Source organism: Hydra vulgaris, chromosome 06, assembly GCF_038396675.1.
Source record: "Hydra vulgaris chromosome 06, alternate assembly HydraT2T_AEP".
Taxonomy (NCBI): Eukaryota; Metazoa; Cnidaria; class Hydrozoa; order Anthoathecata; family Hydridae; genus Hydra; species Hydra vulgaris.
The window spans coordinates 1332189-1346799 of NC_088925.1; positions in this window are offsets into that span (position 1 = coordinate 1332189).

Sequence of the window (14611 nt, forward strand, 5' to 3'; positions counted from 1 at the left end):
AAGAGAAATATGATAGATTGAATCGGTACTAAGCGTACCAAGCGTAAGCATTCATTTTAGGTTTGCTTATATATTTGTGCATCTTATATATCTTTACTTTTTAAGATGTATATTTTGTGTAAAATTCTATAGAAAATTTTTTTTGTTCTTATTTTTTTTATATTATTCAATTCCACATTTGTTATTAAATAAATTAATTTTTGACATTTGTTTTTAATTTTTGACATTAGATTTTAACAAAAATTTCAAAATCAGCGAGTCAGAATAATAAATAAAAGTAAAGTGTATAACTATTCTATTCATTAAAAAAAAAAATTATTTTAGATTTTCTGTCATAAAAGGCAAAGTCTGGAAAGCATTACAATTTTCATTCTTAATACTTCATTCCAAGGATAAGACTTTCAGTCTTATCTTTGTTATTTCTTGGGTTTCAAAATATGTACCTTGGTGTAATAAGTACAAAGTACTTTACTGGTATACATCACGGTATCGTAACTTGTACAATACGGATCACTTGTCAAGTAATTACTACCAAGGTGCCGAGAACCATTTTTGGGTATTGAATACTTAACGAATTATTTTTGCGTTGAGGTATAATAAAAAAGTAACAATCGCTAAAAAGTTAGCAAAACAATAATATGGTGATTATTTCCTCAAGTTTAGGAGGTTTCAAATTTTATAAGGTCATAATTTCTGAGCACTAAGGGATTATTGTGTGAAATTTAAGATTCGGTTTTTACAAGAATGAGGCAATTTGAAATAATCTTAAATTTTCTTAAATTATACAGGTATATCTTTTCATAATAAAGACCTACAAATTTAAGACTTCAAAACAGTTCAATAGTTATTGCGGTTTGAAGTTTCATAAAACGTTGTCATTTTTCAAAGTTTTAAATGGTTGGATGTAGCAATTTCATACAATTTTGTACATTACATGAGCTAAACATATAGAATACTTTATGTCTCGTGAAAAAAACTAAATTTCATGAATGTCTTTTTTTTTAATTTTTCATGATCTCTATGAAATAATACATAACTTTAAAACAGGGGCGCCAAAAGCATTTTTTGGTCTTTGAGTTCCAGATATGGAGCAACCTCCAAACATTAATATGTTTATAATTATTTTAAATAAGGATGCTTTGCGAAAAATTGCGATGATTGGAGCTTGGGAATAAAAAAGCCCCAAAATTTTTGGCCCCCCCTGCCCCAAACGTGAGAGCAACAAGTTGATAAAATGTTTTTTGTGCTATTTTCAACTAGACATATATTCATCGATAAATTTAAAATTTCATAGTAAAATATTTTAGTGTTCAAAAATTATGACCATATAAAGTTTAACCCCCCTCAATTTGAGGGGGTTGCAAGTTTTACACTGTCATAATTTTTGAACGCTGAGAAATAATACCATGAAACTTAAAATTTATCAACGAATATAAGTCTAGTTGAAAATAGCACAAAAAATATTTCATCAACTTGTTGTTCTCAGTTTGGGACAGGAGGGTCAAAATTTTGAGGTTTTTTTGTTCCCAAGCTCCAATCATCGCAATTTTTTGCAAAGCATCCTTATTTGACATATGTATAAACATATAAACGTTTGGAGTTTGCTTTATGTCTGAAAGTTAGCTATCTGAAAGACCAAAAAATGATTTTGGCGCCCCTGACTTTAAATATACTTTGCGTACAAAAGGCTCCTTTATTAAATCATTATGCGAAACAAAACATAAATAATTTAAAATATTGTGGTCCTCATATCTGAAATAAAACTTTAGCAAAAATTAGTTATATAACGTTTATAAAAAAAAAATAACTGCTTTCAAAAATTAATTAAAAAGTATTTTTTTAAGTATTGAAACGTTACACTGATAAACAAATAAAAAATTTTTGTGGAAATCTTGTTAGGTGGTTTTTTAAGACAAATTAAATATGCTGATTTTAAATATGGAAACCATTTCTTTCTATCACTCTCAGTTTTTGAGATATAGGACATAACGCATTAATGCATATAAAGTCAATTTTAATTTAATATAATACATAGAAATCTTTATAGAGACATATTACTATAATGATTTACATGTATTATTTAATATAATTTTTAGCAATTTAAGTTATTAATATATCATTATTTTAATATTATATTTTGTTTTTTATAAGTAATCTGTGTAACCGTCTTTACACAGACATAATCAAAACTGACTTATCGGATTATTTCCCAACATTCCTAGTTAATAACAATATATTATTTAACAGTATTCCTTCTCAATCCATTTTATTTAGGAAAATGATCATTGAAAACCCGGTAAAAGAATTTCAAAATCTTTTAAGAGACAAAGTTGATTGGAATCTGGTATTGCAGTCACATGACGTTAACAACGCATATGATCTATTTTTAAATCAATTCTGCAAGCAATATGATCAAGCATTTCCTAAAAAAATTTTTTTGTAAAAACCAAAACTGTTTTAACTCCATGGATGTCTAACGGGTTACTAAAATCTTCAAAAAGAAAACAAAAGTTATACGATAAGTAATTGAAAAAAAAAACTTATAAAAACGAAATGACATATAAAAATTATAAAAATTTATTTGAAAAAACAAAAAGGAACTCAAATTTTACTATGCAAAGCTATTAAATTAAAGCCACCGTAAACACTAAAAAAAACATGGAGTGTAATTAAAGAAATTACACTCCATGTTTTTTTAAATTTTTATCAATTTTTTTTTTTGACGAGAAACATTCTGCCAAAAAAAATAACAATTGATAAAAACACAACTTCAACAATCACAATATACTAATAAAAAAACTTGGACACTATGGAGTAAAAAATAACAATTCACTTTGGTTCAAAACCCAGCGGGCACACGACGTTGGAATATCGTTGAATAACGTTGATCAACGTCGATCAACGTCGATCAACGTCAATCAACGTCAATCAACGTTATTTCAACGTTATTCCAACATCGTGTGCCCGCTGGGAAGTTATTTGACCGATAGAAAACAATTAAAATGTATGAACAAAAACAAACATTCCCGACTGCCGTAACTTGTGGGGTTTCCCAGGGCTCTATTTTAGGACCACTGTTGTTCCTAGTGTACATTAATGATTTAAATTTAGCAACAGACCTATTAAATTGTATTCTTTTTGCAGATGACTCCAATCTTTTTTATTCCCACAGAGATATTAATACACTATTTGAAACAACAAACGAACATGAGTGGTTAGGGCTGTCCAGAAATTATTACACAACCCAGAACATAGCCTAGTGAAGTTTTTCCCATTATACTATCAATGCTTTATTGAAAAACATTTTTTATAGATTTATTTTAAGTCTTCTTGGGTTGCTCAAAGCTCTTGAACATTTTAACTAAAATATAACAGAAAATGTATCAAAACGCTATCTTACTTTTGTTCTTACTTTGTCTTACTCAATTAAATTTATTAAAGTAATTATGGAAATTGTTATTTTTTATATAGTAGTAATATGATGCACAACTTGTGCATGTTTGTTTACGTTCTACATATATTTCTGGAAAATAATTCAATATTTTCATAGTTTTTAAGGTCCAAAATGAGGAAAAATGTCGAAATTGTCACTTTAAGTTAGTAAGTTCAAGTTATTAGTTTCAAATGTTTAGTGTTTTTTTGTCAAAACTTGGAAACAGCTTCCGATGTTGTTCCACACCTTGCAATAGCCATGCTCTCTGTTGTTCATCTGTTGTTATTATTGTTGCAAAATCTGAGATTAGTTTGACGCCTCGTTCGGCAGCATCGTTGACAACTTTTACTGTTCGAACAAACTTTTCAGCAACTTGGAAGTCTTCATCTGCTGCCCATTGATTCACTGGTTTAGCAAGCCAATCTCTTCTGATGTTGAGATTCTGGAACAACAGATGTGACTCCGGTCCTAACAGACTCTTCAATGTTGTGTTGCGTTTGATTTGTCTGAAGATTGGTTTACCCATTCGGAAGTTTTCAGGCACTGCTATTGTCCACAATTTGTTTGCTATTTCTTGCTTAACATGGTCACTCATTTTAGGATGATGACTAAATAAAGCAAAAGGAACAACTTCTTCAGTGAGGTACCATCGATGGTTGTTTAGTTTGGCTACCACAACATCTGCAATTTCTCTGTCTACATTGCGGAAATCCATCATGTCATGAATGAGTTCTAGATCGTTTACGGGAGCATTGGCTCCAATACTGGCTTGCATCCATGCTGAGGTGTAAAAAAGAGCCAAGAATCTGTTTATACGTTCCAGTTTAATCACAGTTTCCTTGTCGTATTTCATTGCTTTTGAAAACATGAACATCTTCCCAGCATATATGTTGCAAGCCATCCAACGAGCCTGATGTATGGCTCCAGGTTTGAGGAAATGGGTACCACGAGGTGGTGTTTCACCCAGAACAATAAGATTATTTTCTGCGCACTCTCGGTAGTCATCCCGAGGAAACACAGATGATTCCTTGCTATTGAGCAGCATTTTAAAATTTTCAATGACTCGTTCTTTAACTTCCAACAACCATGGATTTTCAATTTTCAGCAACTGGATAGGTGATTGCTTATCGAGACCTGACCATGCCTCTTTGAAGGTAGCAAACATTTTGTTTTCTGGTCCTCTGATTTCACCAAACAGTGATTTCCAAACAGCGCTAGCTACAAGTTCAAGGATATGGTGACGACAAGCAAGATAAAATAGCTTTTTATCAACAAGTTCTTCGATAAGTTTAGCTGCACCCTTATGGACCCCACTGTTGCTTGCTGTAGTATCAAATACCAAAGCGACAACTGATTCTTTTAATCCCCATGCTTCTAAGAGATCATATGAGGCATCAGCTTGAGTTTGTCCTTTAGAATTTCCTAGTTGTGGCACACCCAGCAATTTTCCCGATGAAAATTCTGGTGAACCTGACAGAAGAATTGCTAGACGTTCAAACTTATCACCAAGAGAGTCCTGCAGTAACTTTCCAATCCAGTGCATGGCTCCAAATTGAGGTGGTTTTTCCTTTATTTTCTCCATTATGTTTTCTGCAATGTGCTGTCTGTTTGACATTCGCTTTCGACGCGTAGTTGAACGGGATACATCGAAGTCGTCTAGATTGCCACCCTCTGCTTTTATTATAGCTGAAACTATCATTGTAGTTTGATTGTCGGACAACTTTAACCGATCGGCTGCTGTCGTTAACTCGTCACATTCCATAATTTTTCTGGGAACTTGAAGTGTAACAAATTCTTGAAACTCTATTTTTTCAATAATGTGATCTGGCTCAAAATCCGGATCAATTTCCGTACAACCAACTTGTGTATCATCCTCGGACTCTTCCAAAAATTCATTTCCTTCTAGCTCTGCAGCTGCTCTTTTCTCTAGTCTTTCTGTTTCTTTTTCTTGTCGTTGTTGCTGCTGTTCAATTCTGGTCAGAAACTGTAAAGCCTTTGCTTCAAAAATTTTATCCTGGCCATTCATACTAGACTTTCTTTCATGTTTCTGATCAAGATAAAACGCAATGTCATCATCTTTGTGTTTCTGAGATAGAAGTCTAGATTTTCTTATGTCATCAATTGCATCTGGAGCACCAATGTCGAAAAGCATATCAAGCTCTGAGATGAAGTTTTCTCGTTTTCTGAGATGAAGTGTTACCAGGGTCGGTGGCACGACTTCTATTTTTTTTTAAACTGGTCCATTCATTCCATAATCCAAGAACATCAAACATACAGTTTTGTCTTACTTTGGTTTTGATGCGAGCCATGTGCCAAAAATCTGCAACACTGTCTGCAACGATGTAAGAAATTTCTTCATTCTTAACACTGTTACCAACGCTATCAGCATCATGTCTCAGATATAAAACATACTTCATCACCTGTCTGCGTGTAGGTAACTTTGCTCCTGTAATTGATGAACATGGCTGACCAATCAACCAAAAATTTGTACTAGTTCTAGTGGTAGGTTTTGAAGATGACGGAGTTGCGGGAACACTCGAAGGTAATGGCGAAGACGGTATAATTGGGTTTGTCACTTTTAATTCTTTTCCACTCCTAGTCAACATTTTCTATTTTTTCTAAACAAAAATGCAAAATTGTATGTACCCAATCATAGCATGCAGGTAAAATAAATAACTATTATAACAAAAACATTATTTCCTATGTGTTTTAGAAAATGACATACAATTTTTTTGATTTGGGTCAAATTTGGGTCAAAATTGGGTCAAAATTGGGTCAAAATTGTGTAAAATTTAAAAAAAAATACTCACAATAACTTAAATAATCATCAACTTATCAATTGGCATCCATAACTTAATTAATCAATAACTTAAATTGATCAATTTCAACATTTTTCGACAGTTATACTAAAAATAACATAGCGTTTTTGTACATTTTCTGTTAAAATTTACTTAAAATGTTCAAGAGCTTTGAGCAACCTCTAGAAGACTTTAAATAAATCTGTAAAAAATGTTTTTCAATAAAGCATTGATGGTATAATGGGAAAAACTTCACTAGGCTATGTTCTGGGTTGTGTAATAATTTCTGGACAGCCCTAATGAGTGGTTTAAAAGTAATAAACTTTCTCTAAATGTGGATAAAACTAACTTTATTTTGTTCCACAAAGTGAATAAATCAAAAAATATTCCCATCAAATTGCCTAATCAATAACACTAACATTAAAATAATCAATAACAATGACTAATCAATAAAACTAATATTAAAAGAGAAAACTCAGGAAACTTTCAAGGCGAAATCTAAGATGAACACGTTGAAGTTTACATATAAAAAGTATTGAAAATAAAATATCAAAAAATTTAGCAATGATGTATAGGACTAAACCATTTTTGAACAATAGTAAAAGTTTATATTTCTCTTTTATTCATTGTTATTTAATTTATTGCAATATTGCATAGGCAAGTACAAACCATACAAAATTAAAAAAATTGTACTGTAAACAAAAACACGCGTGCAGAATAATTTTTGCGTATACTTGGAGCATTAAATATATATAAAATCAACTTACACCATGTTTTAATGTTCATCTATAAAACATATATAGTATAGAGCAGTTTAAAAATGATTCAAAACAGGCATTCTTACTTATGGATTTTAATATATCCAATTCTAAATGTTTTTTTTAATTAAAACTCAAATATGAAAAAACAATTATTGTAAAAATTATGTCACTGAGTGTATCAACATTTTTTTTTTATTACCTTAATTATGGTTTTACCTCTGTAGCGTTTGCTAGTTTATTTACGTTATTTCTATGAAGTATACTAAATTATTTATGTTATTTCTATGGTGTATAATAATTTATTTACTTTATATTTTTATATCTTAATTTAAATTTTTAAGTTTTAAGCAAATGATAATATCTTATTTATTTTTTCTTATTCACTTGATCTTACTCTTTCCTTAAATTTTGATTCTTTAAATTTTTCTTTAAAAGACAACGAATTGTTATCTATTTTACTTTTATATTTTTTTTAACAAATAGTTTGTTAACTATAGATATATAAATATCACAGTTTTTGTAAATACGTGAGAACGGGGCTCGGTGATAAGGCTAAATAAGTCTTCTTCTTGCATCGCCAATATTTATTTTTATTTTTATACTTCGAAACTGTATATATTATTAAACGGCAAAAAAAAAAAAAAAAAAAAAAAAAACTATTGCATTCTAACGACCTTGATAACGCGACTCCATTGCTATTATATCTTGATTAATACGTTCACCGTGTTTGTCGCTTACAGAACCAAGGTTTTCTAGAAAGAAATTCAGATGCGAGTTTAGGAGATGAACTTTGAGGGATATGTTGCATCCCATATCTCTATAGACATTTATACAATTTTTAACCACATCTTGAAAATTTACAGACTTGTTATTTCCAAGAAAATTAGCAACGACGGATTAAAATGCCAGCCATGCATTTTTTTCAATTCCACTAAGTAAATTTTCAAAGTGGATGAGTAAAAATCTTTTTTATTTGAGGAGCTATAAATATACCTCAATTCAGGAAATTTGTTACGTAAACAACTCTGAGTAATTGCGTAGCGCCTTAACAAAATTTGTTACGTAAGTACATAAACAACTCTGAGTCATTGTGTAGCTCCTTAACAAAATTTTTCATAAGTTCTTATTTTATATGAAGTGGTGGCATAATTATTTTATCACGTTCATCTAATGGTAATCGAAGGACATTTTTATTTCCTGGCTGCATTCTATTTCTGATTGGCCAATCCTTTTTTATATAGTGTTGCTTTCTATCTCTACTGTCCCATTCACATATAAAGCAACAATACTTTGTGTAGCCTGTTTGCATTCCTATGAAAATTGTAATTACTTTTAAATTACCATATACTTTCCAGTTATATTTACCATAATCAACTTTATTTAACAGCAGCGACATTGAATCGTATGATTCTTTTAGATTGGCAGAATATGCAATCGGTACAGACGCATATATATTTCCGTTGTGAAGCAATACTGCTTTTAAACAACTCTTTGATGAATCAATAAATAATCTCCATGATTCTATATTAAGTTCAGTGCCAAGGTTTTTCATGAGATTCTCAATATCCGTGCAATAATATATATTCTCATTAACTTAAAAAAACGTTACCAATTCTTTGTGACGTTTTCGAAATTTAGAAATTGTTGTACCTGGTGCCAATAAATTAAATTCTTGAAGTCGAGATCCAAGTAATTCAGCTTGGCCTTTTGTCAGCGCCTGTCTCGCACAAAGTCGCAAAGTTACACTTTATTAACTAAATGGACACTTTCGTCATGCTCGTTGTAATCAGAGTCTGAGCTACTGACAGAAGACGTAATTTGAAATTTGTCTGACATTTCTACATCTATATTATATTCAGTAGGTGCAGTAGGTATTGGCAAAGTGGCAAGATTATGATGTATTGGCTTTGAAGCTGATGCCACTTCAGGATATTTAACAGACAATCGAGTTTTATATGAAAACCCAGCAATATTTACAGAACAGAAATAACAATCCGTAGTATGGTTGGTAGACTCCCGCCATATCATTGGAACACCAAACGAAAAATGATTGTTCTTTTTTTGCTTTTCTTATCCAATCACGCAAGTGGCATGCACATGCTGAACATATAAAACTTGGTGGCCAAGCCTTATCCAAATGTACTTTTGAGTCAAAATATAATTTATACGCTTTTTTTAGAAATGGTGCAAACGTTTTCCGATGAGATTTCTCTGTTAGATAGCCGCAGACATAACAAAACATATTTTTTGAATTAATGCAGCCTCTGAAAGCCATGATAATAACTTACAATTTAATTTAAATTTAAATAATGATAAAACTATGTAAACCTTTTTAGAATAAATTAAAAAAGTAAATAAAATATAACAAAAAATAGAAATACATATTTCTATGCTTAGTAGAAACATAAAAAATACAATTTTACGAATATATCAAAAACCTCACATAATACAAAAAAAGGTTTTCAGATTTGAAATCAGTGCTAAAAACTACATTAGAATATATAAACGACATATTAGATTTCCACAGCTTGTTTATATAAAGCTTTAAATTATAACTTTGAGAGTTCATTTGTCCTTAATATCATTTATTTTATTTATTATGTTCATTTTAACTTTCGTTTTTAACACTGTGATCGGAAAAAAAAAAGAAAAAACATGAATTCATGTTTTTGGGGGGCGAATTGAAGAATGCTCGGAGCCCCAAATCCTGTGCACAGCCCCGCATAACCTATTTCAGATTTTGAAAATTTAATTAGTTAAATTTATTTATTTATGCTATATACTTTATGAAAGATATAAACCCCTGATAATAATTAGTTTAATTAAATTCTTGTCAATTAAACTTTAATTTTTTTTTTAATGCATCTATTTTACGTTCTTTTAAAATTAAAGTTCGTAATATAAAAATGCATTCTCAACCTTGACTCTTATGCATTCAAAAACAATCAAGTTATGTCGATTATTATCTATTAATAGATAACTAGATGTCCAGACCCGTAAAATGCGGGTCTTGGTAAATCTATTCCACACCGAAATTTTCTATATTTACTCGTTACTTGAATATTTTTTAGTAGGCGGCAGAAAAATAACTATATACATATAAAAAAACTTTACTTATTTTTTACTTTTTAAAACTATGGAAAAAATATTAACTTTAAAAAGCTTTAAACGTTTTGGTAGCCGTTGTGCGAATCGCTATTTATCAACGGATTGGATATTAGTACCTGTCTAAATAATATTGAGAATACCCGCTTGACCATTGGTTTCAAAAATTTCAAGAAAAATGAGATGACTTAATTATGTGGAATAATGGACTTACCATGATCCGTATACTGGTCATGATAAGTCTATTCCACTGTGACCATTTTAATATTTTCGCTGTATTTCAATAAATTTTAAAAAAGAGCAAAATATAAAAATCTTAGTTTCGAGTTAACAATTTATGTTCAATACTTTATTACTTCTATAAAAAATAGAACAAAAAAAAAAAAAAAAAAAAAAAAAAAGGAGGAACCTTTTTTTCTTTAATAAGTTTCTATTTTTTTTTTTTTTTCAGATCATTCACGGCTATTTAAGACTCTTGCCCCGTTAATTTTAAAAACAGTTTAAGTTTGCATGTAAAATCTTTTTTCTATAAGAAAGAAAGTTGTCTCTTTAATGCGCATTAAACAATGATATATTATATATAATAGATGTCTAGCTTGCGTGATTTTATTAGACTAAAAGTGAAGCCGCTTTTTTTGTTTACAAACTGAATCCGCCATTTGTAATAAGGGCAAAAGCTATATACGACGTGCGAAATAAAAGTAAAAAATATTCAGAGCATCTAAACTTACCAATAAGTTAAAATCATTCGAAAACTCGTTTTAATAATTACTAAGATAAGTTTTTTATTAGCCTAGGTTCTTTATAAAATATCATAACTCATAGAAATGCTCTTAAAGCGTTTGTCCCAAGTTGAATAACTTGGAGCTTTTTTATTTAAATCTTTAATCCCTACCTTATCAGAAAAGAATTTAGGAAACATTAATCAAACATTCTCGTATGTTTTTTTTAAATTTAATAAACATTTTTACAAACCTTTAAACAAAAGGAGTTTATTTGTTTGTTGTCTTAGCCCAAGTGTAGACTTTTTTAAACTTTCGGTGTACACCTGTGCATACCGAGAAAATCTCATATTAAAATAAATGCTACATACTTTTTTAATAAGTTGGGTAGAGTGAAAATCTTCAAATATAATGGAGGTTTCAACATCGTGTTCATTCAAGGATTTAAATGGAGCTAATGATACTAGAGTTTTATTTTAAATAGTTAAAATATTTTATGTGTTTAAAAATATGGTCTTTAAACTCTAAAAAAAAAAAAAGCCCTGAAAGTTAATTTAATTATGAGGTTATATTCAGTAATTTCACAAAACAATTTATTAAATAAGTGTAATATTTTCTTTTAAATAAACAAACATCAAAAATAAAACAAAAAAAGTCCAAAAATAGGCCATCTCATAAATAAAATAACTGAATTAAAATACCAATGTTTTCACATTATTCCACACTATTACACAATTCTGGCACTGAGAAGATCCCTCTTTTGCTCAAAATTTTAAGAGGGCTAATTCCTCCAATTATTGTATCCCACGTATAAAAAAAAGCTTTTTTTTTTCAGCGGCCATTTCCAATTATATGAAGATTTTACCATGATACTTACTGTTGCTCCATTCTCGTCAAAACATTTTATGATTCCAGGAAAATATTCATTTTTACAATTTATTACAATTACAAATGCATCAATCTGCTTGTTAATTGGTTTCACCAAGTCATAAAACAAATGGTTATCAAGAAGCTGGGTAGCTAATGATTCTGTTTTACTGGAACCATCTAGTTCCATATCAAGTAACTCTAAATGAGAAAGACTTTTTCCTGCTGGTATGTTAACTAATTTCTTTTTTGCTAACTTTGGTGTTGTCAAAATTGAAGTTCTTGTCAATTTGAGAGCATCCAAAAATGACAAAACTAATGGCTGACGCCTCAATTTTTTTATTAGAAATTCTATCAAGCAGTGGTTGCACATTACAAGGGTAAATTCCACACTTTTGAAAACCACTTTAAAGATTTTTATGATATTTGGTTCTAGAAAATCAAGGACTTGTTTTAGTAGCGACGGAAAGTACTGCTTAGGTAAGACACCAAAACATAAATCTTCTGGAGTTCCTTTCCACTCTAACAAAATTTTTCTCCATGCTATTTTGATTGGCCTAAGAAAAGCAACATCTAAGATACTAGATTGATGCTATCATTTTTAGTGTTGTTTTTTAATATTTATGAAGCCATTTTTTTTTACCGATTTTTTCCTCCTTTAAAAGTGGCGTGTTTCTACATAAGAACTTAATCAACTTAAGCAAAGTTTAGTTTTTTTATGCGAAAAAACTATCAGTAGTTTAAATTATGCAAAAAAAAAAAAAATTAAATTAGAATATTATTTATGAAAGTGCTGTTTAAAGTAGTTTGTGTGTCATGTTTTAACCAAAAACTTTGCACCAGCCAAGAAAGTGGTGAAAAGCAACCTCAGAATATATATATTTAAGCATTTTATGGTTTTAAATCTTGCTAACAGATACAAATTGTTTTGAAGGATAGTAAGGTATTACAAGAGGAAGATAGGAGCTCTTAGTTACAAAAATTATTCAACTGAAACACTAAAACTATGTTTGGATTTAATAAAAAATGGAACACTAAGTCAACGTATAGCTGCTAAACAATTTAATATACCAAGAAAGACAATAATTAATAAGTTAAACCATAAAAATTTGATGAGACCAGTTAAACAGCCTACATTTTCAAGATTTGAAGAAGAGTTTTGCTGCAAATATCAAATCCTGCAGAGCTGCAGTAAACGAGGAAACAATACGAGCATATATTGAAAATTTGAAGGAGATTGTGAAAAACTTACCTGCAGAAAACATATGGAACCTAGACGAAACTAACTTAACTGATGATCCTGGAATAAGAAGAGTGATATGTCGTCGTGGCATTAAGTATCCAGAGAAACTTTGTAGTTTTTCAAAGTCCAGCACTTTCTTAATGATGTGTGGTAGTGCAGCTGGTGAATTGCTTCCACCATTGGTTTTGTACAAAGCCACTAAAATTTGCAATACATGGACAGAGGGAGGGCCAAAATATTGTCGCTTTCAAAGTACTAAATCATGTTGGTTTGATTCATTTGCTTTAAATAATTGGTTCGAAAGTCTTATGCTGCAAAAGCTAAAAAAGTTAATTGGTAAAAAGGTTCTCATTGCTGACAACGTATCTATTCACCTTAATGTTACTGTAATATCCGTGTTCGGCATAATACACATATGCCTTGTGTTATGGGATTACTTGAAATAAATATATGGTGGTATGCACGCTTTAAACCTTATGTTGTATTTAATTCTTAATCTAGCATTATCCTTAGAATATTACATGGTACCAGAAGTAAACCTGTATTTAATTCAAAATGGAACAACTTAGACCATTAGAGGCCATGAATTTAAATGGCAATGTTTCAGAAAACTGGCGAAAATGGAAGCAGAGATGGAATCTTTATAAAATAGCTTCTGGAGTCAATGATAAAAATAAAGATATTCAATGTGCCATTAGAAAATCAAGGACTTGTTTTAGTAGCGACGGAAAGTACTGCTTAGGTAAGACACCAAAACATAAACCTTCTGGAGTTCCTTTCCACTCTAACAAAATTTTTCTCCATGCTATTTTCATTGGCCTAAGAAAAGCAACATCTAAGGGTTGTGTAAGATGCGTACTGTTAGGAGGCAAACATACAAATGAAATATTTTCTTTTCTGCACTTTTGAAATATAGTAACTGTAATATTCTAAGGATAATGCTAGATTAAGAATTAAATACAACATAAGGTTTAAAGTGTGCATACCGCCATATTTATTTCAAGTAATCTCATAACACGAGGCATATGTGTATTATGCCGAACACGGATTAATACACATATTTTACATCTTCCTTCCATAAATTAAAAAAAAAAAAAAAAAAAAATGTGTTCATATTATATAGTTAAATGAAGTCCCTCAAGTAGGCAGGTCTGTTTTTAGTCCTCGACGACCTTCGAACGTCAGGCTGTAGTTCAGTCGATGGAGTTTCATGAATACTTGTAGCTTCTTCGATTTCATTGTTTGCTGTTTCCTCATTTGATGTAGGAGGTGTGATAGCTGCCGGTAATTCGTATGGTAAATCAAGTTGCTCATGCTGATATGCAAGTGGTTGCTCATTGGTTTTAATCAGATGTTTACTATTACGCCGATATACTCTTCCGTACTTATCTACCACGTTGTATGATCTGGGTAATGTTAGTTTTTCTTTAACTGTCACTTTCTTCCATGTTCCATCTTTTCTCATCCGGGCGGTGTCATTTGCTACGAGATTTGGGAGTTCAGATGCGTTCCGATCATAATATTGTTTTTGATGATTTCTGGACTTGGTGATCTGACTATAAGCATTTAAAGGAACTGCCAGTATAAGTAAATCATGTTGGACTGGTAGGGTTGTTCGCGTTCTTCTGTTCATGAGAAGTTGGGATGAAGAGTAGTCCATACCTGTGAGAGGCATATTATTG